A 14,377-nucleotide genomic window follows, 5' to 3' on the forward strand; every position below is an offset into this window, starting at 1 on the left:
TTCCTCTTCTTCTTCCTCTTCTCTTTTGATTTTATTTATTTTTATTTTATGTACATTGCTGTTTCACCTGCATGTTTGTCTGTGTGAGGGTGTTGAATCCCCTGGGAACTGGAGTTATGGTCAGTTGTGAGCCATCATGTGGGTGTTGGGAATTGAACCTGAGTCCTCTGGAAAAGCAGTCCTTGTTCCTAACGCTGTGCCATCTCTCCAGCCCCCATTAGCAAACTCCTGTTCAACCCTGTAGGCTAACTCCTGTCAGCAGCCTGTTTTTGTAAATAAAATTTTATTAGAACCTGCCATGCACGTGTCTTTTACAGCATTGTGTGCAATGCTTGAAAAGAGGCCTTCTGGCTTAAAAGTCCAAACAGAAAGACATCTAGCACTTTTTGGTATGAGCTAACAAAGGAGGGTTAACAGTCAACTTTAGGGAAAGAAAGCCAAGAGAAGTTCCTTGGAGCCTTCCCAGTTTGACAAATGTCGTCAGTCATCTGTTGAAACCTTAATGAATGGGAAGCTTTTCTGGTTCCATAGACTTAATACACAATAGGGTCAGAAGGATGACAGACAGTGCCTAGTTTGACCCTTGCATGTTCATGTGGAGAAAACTGAGACCCATAGAGGCAACAAGACTTACCTGGAGCAGGTTTGGCAGAACTAAGTCCCAGAGAACCCAGTTCAGAGCATTCTGTTTTGAATGGCTATTTTATTGTAAGCATGTATGTATACACATGCATGGGGTGAGGAGGGGTGAGAGAGAGAGTGAATTAATCTGTAGTAAAATGTCAGAGATGTGCTTCTCCTGTGCTTATTGCCTTTGAACAAGGAGAAGTGTGGACACAGATTGCCACCTTGTCCCTATATAAGGAGGCCGTTGTCCTGGCAAGGGCTGCCCCATAGCAACATGGCTAAAATGGTCACAGGCCGTTCTACTTGAGGCCAACTCCTGCCTAGCAGCTGCCGGGCGGCTGCCAGTGGCACACTGCCTGCCTAGCACCTGACCACCCTGCTGTCACCAGATCGGAATGCAAGCCCTATCCATTGAGTCTGCTCTCCTGGAGTGTGTCCATTGTGGGGACCAGTGCCCCAAGGATAAATGACCCCTGTATACCTTGACTTGTGTCCAAGGCCTTGGGGACACACAAGGTACTCAGCCTTTTGGCTAAAAGGGTTGCCAGATATTCCACCAAAGACTTTCTCAGCTAGGTGTGGTGACACAGGTCTCTAATTCTAGCTATTTTAAGAGACTGAGGCAGGAGAATGACAAGTTCTAGACTAGCCTAGACTACCTAGTGAAAGCCCCTAAATACTGTTTTAACCCAAAAGGTACAAAGTGGGCTGAGGCTACAATAACTCAGTGGTAGAACACTTGATTAGCATACATGGTACCCTAGGTTCAATCCCAATTACACAACCAAAACAACAACAACAAAGCAATCGGGCATCAGTTACTTCCTACCATGGAAGTTAGACCTGTTGGGGCAAAGGTTCCCTCTTACTCTCTATTCTATGGTCTTGCCTCCTGGGCATTCCTGGGAACATCTCTGAAGCAAGAAGGGTTTTGTTTCTATTATAGAAGAGAGGGTAAATGTCATGGTGTGGGAGTGTTAGATTTCCTGGTCTCCCAGCTCTGTTAAACCACCTCCCCAGCTGGGTATTTCCAAAGGAAGTTAGTGTACCTCCCTGGGACTCAGGTGTCTTCACCTGTGCAGTGGATGTAAATGGGGACCTCCCATCAGCACCTGCGGCTGTCATGGTTAAACTGTTGGGTAGAGACTGAACCAAAGGTTGTTCCTACTGGGGCTCTGCAAGTATATATCCACACCCCCAGGCCCTCAGGCAGGCTTGGTTGAGCAGTTAATTTCCCAGGCAGAGGACACTTCAGAGTTCTGGAAACCTGACCTAGGGATTAGAGGCCTAGGGGTGGGGAGGGTGGAGAAGCAGGGGTGGAGGAGGAGAGGACAAAGAGCAGGGAGCACTAGGACATTTCCAGGATTGTACTTGCAAATGTGAATCCAAGTGTGGTCCGACAGCCCCACTAGCTCCTCTGGGCGCTGGGTTTGAGAGGCAATGGTGTCCCGGCAAGACAAAGTTGCAAGCTCATGAGTCCTGGTCTGCTGTCACCTCGGTCCCATCCTTCTGTGTTTTTCTGTATGATCTTCCTTTGTCTTCTCTTTAGGATTAATGTGAGTGTGTGTGTTGAAAACAAAATGATACAGTGACTAAGAACCTGTTTTTGAAGTCAGACAGGGGAGACTCAGTTTCCTCCTATGTGCAGTGGGAATGATGCCAGCTAAGGGATGGTCTGACATCATGCATGTAAGGACTCAGCTCACTTTCCCACACACAGTCAGCCCACTCGGTAAAATGCGAAGAGTACCAACTTTGTGTTGAGTAGGAATCTGTGGGAAGCAAGACAGCATTTAGGAGCTTTTATTCTATTGGGTTTGGAAAGATAACATCGTGAATGCAGCAGTGTGGCTCAGGAAGAGTGTGACTCAGCCAAGGGTCACAGAATGTGACAGAGGGAGGAACAAGTGCAGAGCCAACTGCTTCTTAAAATGGGTGTCATCTGATGGGAAAATCAAGAAGGAGACAGCCACAAACAAGTGCCCTGTGCAAAGGCCACAGAGCAGCAAGAAGCTGTTGAGCTCAATTGTAAAGAGCTGGCACAGTTGACAGTGGCTTTGTGAGCCTTAGATGTTTGTGTCCTTAGGTGTTGTGAGGGCTTCAAGACACTTCTGACCTGCAGGTGAGGAGACATCATCTAATTTGCATATTTTAGAGGTAACTTTTGACAGCCATGGGGGAGACCGGGTTGGATGGGAGGCCGGTGGGCAAATGGGAGACAAGTTGCGAATCTTTTCACCAACTCTGCAGGATACAAAGATAGCATAGACCAGTGACAGAAGAGATGGAGAGTACAGGATGGCTGGTACCTCTGTCCTAGGGAGAGGAGCCAGAGGAGGAGGATGCAAAAGGGTCCTTCCTTTTTGGCAGGTGTAGGCAAGAACACACATAGATGCTACATAGAAGAGTACAAATTGTTCTTTAAAGAAACTATCTATCTATCTATCTATCTATCTATCTATCTATCTATCTATCTATCTATTTAAAGGCAAGGTCTTACTGTGTAGACCAGCTGGCCTGGAACTCACTGAAAACCATCTTTCTCCACCTCCTGAGTGCTGGGATTAAAGGCATGAGCCACCATGCCTGATACTTATTCTTTATGTGACACATGGTCCTCTGTAGCTCAATATATAACCAAGAATGGCCTTTGGCCTCTGGTCTTTTGCCTTCATCTTCCAAGTGCTGGGATTCCAGGCATGTGTAGCTATGCCCAGTTTATACAGCATTATAGATCAAACCCTGGGCCTCATAGGTGCTAGGCAGGCAGTCTACCACCTGAGCTACACCCCAGCTCGAGAATGCAGTTTCTTCTGTGCTTGGACAGCCTATGTCTATCTGATGAAGGGTTAACCCTCTTTTGGCCTAAGCTTCTGGATTAGCTTTGAGGCCCACAGCCCTTACCCTGCCACTTCATATAACCCACACCCTACCTTGAGCCCCTAAGACCCAGAGCCACTTTGAGCATTTATTCTGCTGTACCCTCACTCCCTTCCAAAGATCTCTATTGACATGCAGGTGGAAACTTAAGCCCTGTTAGGTCGTAGAGAATGGCCAGCTCTGTGTAAAATGCTGGACAACCTCATGCTTAGGACGTATGGGAATTTGGATGAAAAAAAAACTGTGTTTGTTTTAGCATTTCCTTTAAATATGAATGTAGGTGACAAAAAAAAAGCCTTAGTAGAGCCTGTGACTTGTCACCAGTGGAAATCACAGATATTTCCATATTGCTTCACAGTTGTCAACGTTCTCTGGAAATATTTGGGTTTACTGCTAATTAGAAGTTGTAGACAATTACTACACTTGCTACTGGCTCTCACTATTCAGTATGTTAATAAGGAAGCACCACTCGGGTAGGATTCATCCTTCTGAGTAGTTTTTAAAAATTTATATTATGTGTGTATGTGATGTATATGTATCTATGTGTGGGAATGTGCACGTGAATGCAGGTGACCATGGAGGCCAGAAGGAGGCGCTGGATCCCCTGGAGCTGGAGTTGGGCACCACCTGCCAGGCACTTCAATAGTAATACACACTCTCAACCACTGAGCCATCTCTCCAGCCCCACCTTTTCAATATTTTATAAGTGTATTTTGATATTAACTGTGTTCTTTATAATCCTTCCTGTGTTTTATTTTTACTTTACGCATTCACAGGCATTCTGAGGACTTTATAACCTTCACTGTATTGTGCAGGGGCCTGAGGCTCAGAGAAGGCCAAAGTCTTTTCCCCACACTGTGTAAGAACAGCTAAGGCACAGAGATGTCGAGCTTATCCTGGTCACGTGCACAGAGCTGGCGGGAGATTATATCCAAACCCATGCAGCTCTTTCTTATTCCAAAGTGCTTTCTTCTGTCTGTCTGTTCCTCTGTGTGTCTTCCTCCCCTTTCTTTGTGCGTGCAGGAATGTATACCACATACACATGAAGGTCAAGGATAACTTGAAGGAGCTGGCTCACTCCACCATGTTGGTAGCAGGGATTGAACTCAGTTTGTCAGACTTTGTGGCAAGCCCCTTCACCCTTTGAGCCATCTTGCTGGCCTCAAAGTCAGTATTCTTAACAGTCTGTCAGTGCCTCCAAGTAGCCCCATCAGCTAAACGACAAAGGCTTTGAGCACAGTCTATTCGATACTACTTCTCAGCCTTTTGCCTAAGATTAGACACAGAGTAAGTTCCAAAAAGGAGGACACTGGGGAGCCTGGTGCCAGTATTGGGGAGGTAGAGACAAGACAATCTGTAGTTGATGAGCTCCAGACCAATAAGAGACCTTGTCCAAAAGGAAGCAGGCAATATTCCCGAGGATGATACCTAACATTGTCTCTGGCCTTTGCACACACATGAGTGCACTTGGACACATACATACACACACTAACTCACACGTACACACACATTCTCATTCTCTCTCTCTCTCTCTCTCTCTCTCTCTCCAGGGGTAGTGGCACATGGCTTTGATCCCTGTACTTGAGAGGTAGAGGCAGGCAGATCATGAGTTCAAGGCCATCTTTAGCTATACAGCTATTTAGCTCGGGTAGCAGCCTGAGCTACCTGAGATCCTGTCTCAAAGCAATGGCAAAGAAAATAATAATACAAATTAAAAGGAAACAGAAAAGGCAGCTTGTACAGCTGAGTCCCTGTCATGCCCTTGTTTCCTGTAATAGATTAATGCTTTCTTTACCAGGGAAAGGATTTTTCTTTCTTCTGGGCATGGTATACATCTTTAATCCCAGAACTTGAGAGTCAGAGACAAGCAGATCTCCATGAATTTACAGCCAGCCTAGTCTACATAGTTGAGTCTCAGGCCAGCCAGGGCTACATAGTAAGACTGTGTCTCAAACAAACAAACAAACAAACAAACAAAAAAAACAAAGTAGGATGTGGAGAGATGGCTCAGTAGTTAAGAGCACTGACTGCTCTTCCAGAGGTCCTGAGTCCAATTCCCAGCAACCACATGGTGGCTCACAACCATCTGTAATGGGATCTGATTCCCTACTCTGGTATGTCTGAAGAGAACGACAGTGTACTCACATACTTAAATAAATATTTTTTTTTTAAAAAAAAAGAAGGAGAAGGAAGAGAAAGGAACAAAGGATCTACTTATTCTGCTCTAGTAGATCTCAGAGGGAAAGGAAATGGATATTTTTTTGACCCTACTCTGTGCCCCTCGAGTGTATGAACAGAGACAGAGAAAATAGCCTGGGCTAGCTTTAAGCAAGCAAGTAAATAAAATGAAGCTGGGATTATCCAGCCATCGAGCTCCAGGGCAGGCCTTTGCTGTCCTGGTCCAGTCCTGACCCCGGTAGCACTCCAAGCTTGAGCACATTACTTCCCTGAACTCAGTTTCCCAAGATGATCTGGACACTAGATCTGCCTTTATCCGGCTGTCAGACAGTAAAGTAAGGTGCCTTGTAAGGGCACTGGTACCCAGAAGTCCTACAAGGGCAGTGGCCATTATGATGAGATGGTACCCAGCTCTCCTGGATCTCAGGGAGGGACAGACACCTCCTTGCTCCATGAGATGGCATAATCATTAGGCTCCTGGTGAGACTTGGAGCATCGGAGATGACCCATCAGGGAGGATGGTCCTTCATCCCCATCTCCATCCCTGTCCTGGTGTGACTAGTGGTGCCCCTATTTTACACACTCTCTATTTACTAAGCAGGGCCGTGGTGAGTCTTGGTGACTTAGGGCCCAGACGGACTGTTGTCTCTTGGCAGAAGCTGCACTTGAGTCATGGCTTGGGGACAAGTACCTGGCTGGCTGCCAAAAGCAGAATTTACCTCAGATCCTCTGCTTTCTGTTTTCCCTTCTCTCCCCAGGCTCCATTTTAGTGCTTCTGACTTATTTTGGCTTCTGCCAGGCCGTGTGCCTAGACAAAAAGCTGGTGACTGTACACTAGGATTCTGACACCTGTCCTATGCTCAACCCCAGGCAGAGATCTGGGAGCCAAGTCCTGAGCCAGCTACTGGGTCTCTGACTCCCAGAGGGGAGGGCTCTAAGATGTGTCCAGAGGACCAGAAGAAGACCTAGAGGAGGAACAAGCTGGGACAGTCAGGGTGGCTGTGTGATTAAAACCAAAAAACCTTGCAACTGCAAAGGACGTTAAGTGGGAAGGAGATATTCTCTGGCTGCTCTCTCTCTGAGCAATCCGTTATTCTTATTCTCTCAGGCCCTTAGTATCTTCTGTGTGTCCTTCTCACAGCTGTGCATGCAGTATGAAGGGCTCACCATGCGTTGGTGTAAAGCCACAGGCAGCATCATGCAGAGCCAGCCCTCCCTTCCCATAGCCACTTTGGCAATGGTTATGAAGACGGGAAGGGGAGTTTTGTTTTTGTTTTTAATAATTTTTAAATAAATAAAATAAATAATAAATAATTTTAAAATAAATATTTTTAAAATTACTTATTTTCATGTATATGGCTGTTTTGTCTGCATGAGTGTCTATTCACCACACATGTGTCTACTGCCCAAGGAGGCCAGAAAAGGGTAGTGGATCCCCTGGGACTGGAGTTACAGACAGTTACAAGCTGCCACATGGGTGCTAAGAACAGAACCTGAGCTCTCTGCAAGAGAAAATGTTCTTAGCCACTGGGCCATCTGTCAGCCCCAAAGAGGGAGTGTTGTTGTTGTTTGTTTGTTTGTTTATTAGTAGTGAGGGAAGGATGGAGATCATTGCACATGGCCAAAAGGATGTGTCCAGGCTTTCAGAGATGCGAGAAACCTCACAGTGGGCAGAGGAACTTAGATCCTGTTGGGAAGGCTACCTGTTAAATGGTAAAGAGTCTGGTTTTTGGCATTGGAAGATTTGGTGTCAAATCTCAGCTTCTTCAGCATATTTCTCAGCTGTGTGATTCAGAATGTTTCTCTCTCTCTCTTTCTTTCTCCCTCTCTCTCTCCCTCCCTTCTTCCATGCCTCCCTCCCACTCCCTTTCTTTCTCTCCTTTTTTCTTATTTATTTTATGTATATGAGTATTCTATTTGCATATATGTCTGCACCAGTGTGCCTGGTGCCCATGGATGCCAGAAGAGGGCAATGGATCTCTTGGGACTGAAGCAACAGACAGTTGTGAGCTGCCATGTGGGTGCTAGGAATAGATCCTGGGTCCTCTGCAAGAGGAGCAGATGCTTTTAACCCCTGAACTATCTCTCCATCTCTAGACAAGTTTCTTTACCTTCTTGAGTCCATTTCTGCATTGCTATAATCCTTTGGGGTTGCTGGGACTTGTCCATGAAGTTCCCCATCCCCACCACCCAGGGCACCTGATCCACAAGAACAACCTCCTTGTTTCTGCTGGTCTCATCCAATGACTGATGGGTGGGGCTGGAGAGCTGACCCCTGACAGGTAGGCCAGGTGAATTCTGGGTGTTTCAGGAGTAATTTTTGGAAGGAGGAGAGCCAGCCAATCGATCTGCAGCTCAAAATAGCTTGGAAGTGCAAGAACAACAGTAAATAATGGGTTCCGGATGCTTTTAAGTCTTGGCATTTCCTGATCTTGGCTCAGCTGGGCCAGACAGCTTCATCAGCGTTTGCTGCCGAGGCCAGCAACACACGCCTCCCCTGGCCGTGATCCAGGCCGGGGCTGCTTTCAAGAAAATCAGATCTAGAAATGTTTGGACCTCTGGCACAAGTCCTTTGGGTCCTGGACGTAGACTAAGGATCAGACAGCATCTGGGCTTGTGTCATGGGTGGGACTAAAGGAAAATGCAGGCAAAGAGGCTCAGTTCTATGGAGCAAGTGGGTATGGTGTCGGCTCAATTTTAGACAGGCTCTTGATTGCTCTAAGAGTTTATTGAGCACTTATTATGTATCAGGTACTAGGAATATCATGAAGATAAATATTTAATTTCTCATTATAAGTTATAGAAAACTCAGGATCGAGAAGGCTATGAGAGGATACAGTTGAGGTCCTAATGTGGTCTGTAGAAGTTTCCGGAAGGAGGAAGGAAGGAAGGAAGGAAGGGAGGGAGGGAGGGAGGGAGGGAGGGAGGGAGGGAGGGAGGAAGGAAGGAAGGAAGGAAGGAAGGAAGGAAGGAAGAAGGAAGGGAGAACAAGTGGATAGGCATTACCTGGGTTAGATGTCCATTCTAGAAGTGTATTCCACAGAGAGAGAATGGAGTGTGCAAAACTCCTTACATGGAGAGATTCTGATGAGTCAGGGACAGACAATTGGCCAAGTCTGGGGCCTGAGGCAGAGGAGTGCTACAGCTTTAAAATGACCCAGGAGGGTACCCAGGAGCCAGACCTTACAGGGCCTATGGACTGGAGAGGGTTTAGTCTTTCCCTCTGAGGCCCCTGGAGGGATTTGGCAGGCTCAGATCTGCATCTCAGGATCATGGCAGTAGCTGCTTTCTCCAGCAGCCTGGAAATGCCTTAAACTGATGGAAGGAGCCCAAGTGGAGGCAAGAGGCCTTGGTTACCTTTGAGATGTGAAGGGAATCTACTGCAGACTGGGCCATCATCAGACCTGATAGTTAACACCATGCCTGTGTGGTGAGTGAAGGACAGAGCCATCCATCAGCCCTACATGCAGCTGTTCCAGGACCATGTTGAGGTCTCACTAATGACCATTGTCTTTTTATTAACCTTTAAAATGTTTTAGTTGTGTGTGTGTGTGTGTGTGTGTGTGTGTGTGTGTGTGAATGAGGGGGAGAGAGAAAGAGAGTGTGTGTGTGTGTGTGCACCTGAGTGCAACCTCCACAGAAGCCAGAGGTGTTGGATCTCTGACAGCTTGAGTTACAGGGACTGTGATCGCATACTCTGGTTCTCTCCAAGAGCGGTACACATTCTTAACCTCTCCATCTTGGCCGTCTCTCCAGCCTAGCCATTGTCTTATGAACACTGACTTTGCACCAGATACCATACAGAGATCTTCTCACTCAACCCTCATAGGGACCTGAAGGAGCCACATACAATTCTTGCTAATTCACCACTATTTAAAGAACAAGAGTGGTTAAATAGTTTGGCCAGAATTACACAGCACAGGACCTCCTATCTCATTGGACAACCTAGAAGTGTTTGACCCTGCTCAGGGCAAGCTATGACCCAAGCTTCAATCCGGTTGCTCTAGTGACCTTCAGTGTTGTCTGCCCTAGCCACATGAACCAGTTCAGAGCCAGGCCTAGAAAGGCATTGTCATGTGTAGCCTGAGGGGACACAGCCGTGTGGTTCTTGATCCTTGCTCAGGCCTGCTGGATCCTGGAAGCTCTTGCTGTGAGCTGAATAGTGTGTCTCTGGGGATTGGATGGTCTCTGCTGCTTGGGTTTTTGTTATCACTGACCTCCTGTGTTCTCCTCTTTGTTCTTCCCTCCCACTCTGTCCCCATCTGTTGCTACCCATAGGGTCTTGGCCTTGCTTCCCAGATGTGCAGGCAGCACTTGGAATTGAAGCAGAAGCTGGCTTCCTTCTGGCCTGAGGAAGGAAAGATAACTAACTCTGCAGCTGTTAACCTGCCAAGGTCTTGGTACAGTGGTTAGCCTCTGTGGTCTCACTAAGCCTCGGGCAGTACCTAGAAGGCTTTATCTGTTCCCACTGGAGATTGCCAGCCAGCAGAATTTAGACTCATGTGCTAGGCTCTCTTGCCGATTTTAATACCCTTGCTTGAATACACTTGAATGTACATGTGCGCTACCAGGATCTTATTAAAGGCAGGCTCTGATTGAGGTCTAAATCCGCATGAAAGATGGGTACTCCAGGTGAGGTTGTTGCTGGGACCCCAAAGTTAGGAGCAAGTGAAGATGTGCCAGGTGTCTTACACTTAGTCCGTGACTGACTCCATGACACACTCCATGACACTTGGTCCCATGGGACTCATGCCCCTCATGTGTTCTTCCTCATGAGGAGTTAGTTGCTTATGGGGCTTCTGTGGCTTCTGTTGTGCCCAGGGTGTCACTTGTTGACCCCATGTGTACCAAGGCCCTGGTGACTTCTCCTGGTCTGTGAGGTTGGCCATTGTTGGGATATGGGAAAAGCCTCAGAGAGATAACCAGTACAAGGTCCATGCCACTGCAAAGAGTGTCTTCTCAAGCACCCCACTTGCCTTCTCTGTTACTGCTTCAGCTAGAAGCTGGAAGTTTAAGGATGGGTCCTCTTCCTCTCTTTGACTCTCTTACAAACTCTGCAATCCCAAGTCCTAGCAAGGAAGGCGAAGCAATTTGTTCTCAGTGTCTTATAGTATGTGGATGAGAGCTTCCAGCCTCCTTTTTCAGGCTTGAGTGACTCCTGGACATTATGTACTTCCTTTTGACTGCCTCTGTGGGGAATGACACTCCCTCCCTGGGTCACCTGCTTCTCAAGAAGGCAGTGAACACTTGTGCTTGAGTGGCAAATCTCTTGGTCTGTCCAGTTCTTCAGCCTGGATGGTCTTCAGAAGGCAGACCCCCACCATGACTGAAAACCCATCATCTGTGCCTCAGCCTGTGGATCCTTCCCAGCAGATCAGCCTGCCTGGCCTCTGGCCTTCCCTAGGCACATGACCAAGGAAAGCCTATGGGACCAAAGAGAATCTCTTTTCCCACCAGCTTTATCTGGGAGTCTGTGGGTCTGGATTTCTCATCTGACCCACTGAAAAGGAAAGAAGTTTCCATAGGGAATACATGGATGTAGAAACCCTCTTTCAAGGGGGAGAGTGTGAGGGAGGGAGCTGATGGCTGTCACAGGAATGCAAGGCAGAGATAGCCAAACCAGCCAGGGAAGTGGGAGCTCTCTCCTCACTCAGCTCTACTCCCTGCCTTCCCACAAAGGCTGGGCACTATTCTAGGTGCTTGGAATCAGCCCAGAGGAGACACAGCCAGACCCTGGCCCCTGCACACTAGAGGCAACCAGGCCCTGGTTTGGTGCTATGGCTGAAGTACAGTGTCATAAGCCTCACAGAGTGTGTGACTTGAGGTCTCAGGAATCAACTTGAAATTGAATAGTGGGACAGTGACCACGACATGGCAGAGGCCAAAGATTCATGAGCTGTATTTCACAGGACAGAAGACCACTGTTTTGCAGTCGTGGAGAGGTGGACAAGAGAGAGCTCCTCTGGACAAGCTAGGTTGGAAAGCCTATGAAGCTTTGGTACACAGTAGGGTTTTCAGGCAAATAGTATGCCCAACTTGGTTTGCTGAAGTGCTAGCCTTCCCTGGGTACTTCTCTGAGGTGTTGTCTGGGTTCAAAGGAGTCAGCAGGCATTAAGAGCCTGCTGTTCCACCAGGGCCTCAAAGTCCAGCAGCCTAGAGTCAAGGAGACTTTTCTCTGCAGGGGCAATCACACGGTGGGTCAGGCCTAATAGTGCAACAAGGAATTTGAGCTTAAGTCTGGATTCACATTCCTGCTCACCAAAGCCGCATTACCTACCCCCAGGTCTCAGGTCTTCTATCCTAAGATGGAGCCTACCCACTTAGCTGGGCTCTCGTGGGCCACTCAGACTCAGAGTGATTGAGAGATCCCTTTAGGAGTGGTTGCTTAGTCTGTAGTCTGGATCAGATTAGATTAGCTCATAAAAACCTTTAGATCACCATCGAAGTGTGTGTGTGTATTCGTCTATGGTGCAAAACATGTACCCTATTTTTCAAGTATAGAAAATAGTAACATGGCTATTTTATTTTATTTTGGGGCCAGGCATATTGTGTTGAATTCACTAAGGTTAAATAGTGAGACGGCTTGCCGCTATATGGCTCTCAGCTAATAAAAATGGAAAAACTAATTAACTCCCTCGGAATTCCTCTCTCTTCAAAGCCGAATGCCTTACTGAGGCTGTGGGGGAGGAAAAGAACAGGCTGGGGGTTCCCTAGGGAGCCCAGCATGGTAACCACAGGACCAGATGGGCCATGTGGCCCTCCAGCTTCCACACTGTGTGGCAGCAGGGGCACTGGTGGGCTGAACAGTGACTGAGTCATGCTCCTTGGGTGGGTTGATGGGAGGACTGGCCAAGAAGCCTGCACTGGTGGGAAGACCTGGCTGTCTCAGTTTGCCAAGGCCCCAGTCTACTAGGAAGGGCGAACCCCTCAAGGGTACAATCCCAGCTCCGAGCCCCAAGAAGCCGACCACCTCAGAGTGGTTACTATTGGGCAGGTCCCAGCAGGGCCTCATTCCACCAGGGCAGACGGAAAAGATGTGAGCTTGCACCTCGCTGGCCTGTCGAGTGTGACATTTTCTCAGATGCTACATGGGGCTGCCTGACCTTCACTCTTCTGCCAGAACCCCTTTCTGTTTCTTTCTGGTTATTTATAACAGTGCTAACAGGCAAAGGGCTTTTCAGATGAGCCCCAGCCAAGGCTCTGCCATCTCTGCTGCCAGCTGGGGCAGGGACAGCATGGACAAAACTAGAGAAAATGGATTTCCAGGACCCCAAGGAGCCTTCAGATGGGGTGTATGCTTTTCTTTTTTTCTTTTTCTTTTTTCTTTTTCTTAGTCTTCTTATGTCTCTGGAACTTTTAAACATTCATTTTGCTTCTATTAGGGTAAAACAAAACACTATTGTATGCAAAACGTATATACCGATTATTCAAAACAGTGACATTACATTGATTATTCTGTATAAGCTTTCCAGTCTCCATCTCCAAAATGTTTTGGGGGTTTATGTTTGTTTGTTTCTTTGTTTGTTTGTTTTGAGGCAGGTCTTACTATGCAGCTGTGTCTATCCTGGAACTCACTATGTAGACCAGGCTGGCCTTGAACTCACAGAGATCTTCTTGCCTCTGCCCCTTGGGTACTAGGAATAAAAAGTGTGTGCCATCGTGCATGGCTGGCCAAAATGTTTTTGTCAGGTCCTTTTCAGACACCTAACCCAGGAGGCTCTAGCCCTGCCCCAGGTATACTCTAAATTTTGGGAATTATTTTGAATGAGGGAAAGAGCAAGGCAGATTGTTGCTAGGGTCCCAGTGGCCTCTATTTTTAGCTACAGAGGGGTGAAAACACCTGGTTCCCTGGCCCAGCTTTCCTTATTAGTAAGTCAGAAGGTGAGAGAATGCCTTGATTTGGGGAAAAACCAGGAATCTTTTCTCATCTCTCATTCTTTTATCTATTTACTTATTTATTTAGATAGGTGTGTGTGTGTGTGTGTGTGTGTGTGTGTGTGTGTTTACCAATGCCATGGCACCAATGTGGAGGTCAGAGAACAACTTTTAATAGTTCTCTCTTTTCTACCATGTGGGTTTCAGAGATCAAACTCAGGTCCCCCTAGGTTTGGCAGCAAGCCCCTTAATTCACTGAGTCCAACAGTTTGAATCCCTTGCAAGCCCTCTAGTCATTTTCTAGACTCTATTCCTTTATAAATAAACAGAGGGAGTATTTTACAATCTACTTCAAAATTGAAAGCTGGGCATAGTGAGACAGACCCACACTTCTAGCTGTTCAGAAGGCTAAAGTAAGAGGATCAGACTTTTAAGGCTCACCAGGGCTACAAAGCACATTCCAGTCCAGCTTGGGTAGCATAGTGGGGCTGGGTCTCAAAATCTAGACAAACAAGGGCTGGTGAGATGGGAGAGGTGGGTGGGGGATGGGGAAAGACAGTGCCGTGCAGAGCCAGGCTGCCTGGGATCAGTCCCTGGAGCCCACTGAGTTGTTCTCTGACCTCCACGAATGTGCTGTGACACACAGGCCCACAGGATGCACATATGTAATAATAATAAATAAAAACACGCACATGTATGACTGTAGAGTGTAGATGCAGCTCAGTGGTAGAGCATTTTCTAGAAACCTGGGTTGAATGGAGAGAGAGGGAGATAGATAGATAGATAGATAGATAGATAGATAGATAGATAGATAGAT

General features: G+C 47.2%; 1 protein-coding gene across 1 annotated transcript in view; it reads left to right on the forward strand.

The window, feature by feature from the left end:
* The window catches only part of Ppargc1b (PPARG coactivator 1 beta), a 101,607-nt gene that overhangs the window by 52,069 nt on the left and 35,161 nt on the right, over positions 1–14,377 (forward strand). The window lies entirely within an intron of this gene.

This window comes from Grammomys surdaster, unplaced genomic scaffold, assembly GCF_004785775.1.
Source record: "Grammomys surdaster isolate TR1022 unplaced genomic scaffold, NIH_TR_1.0 239, whole genome shotgun sequence".
In the NCBI taxonomy this organism is placed as follows: domain Eukaryota; kingdom Metazoa; phylum Chordata; class Mammalia; order Rodentia; family Muridae; genus Grammomys; species Grammomys surdaster.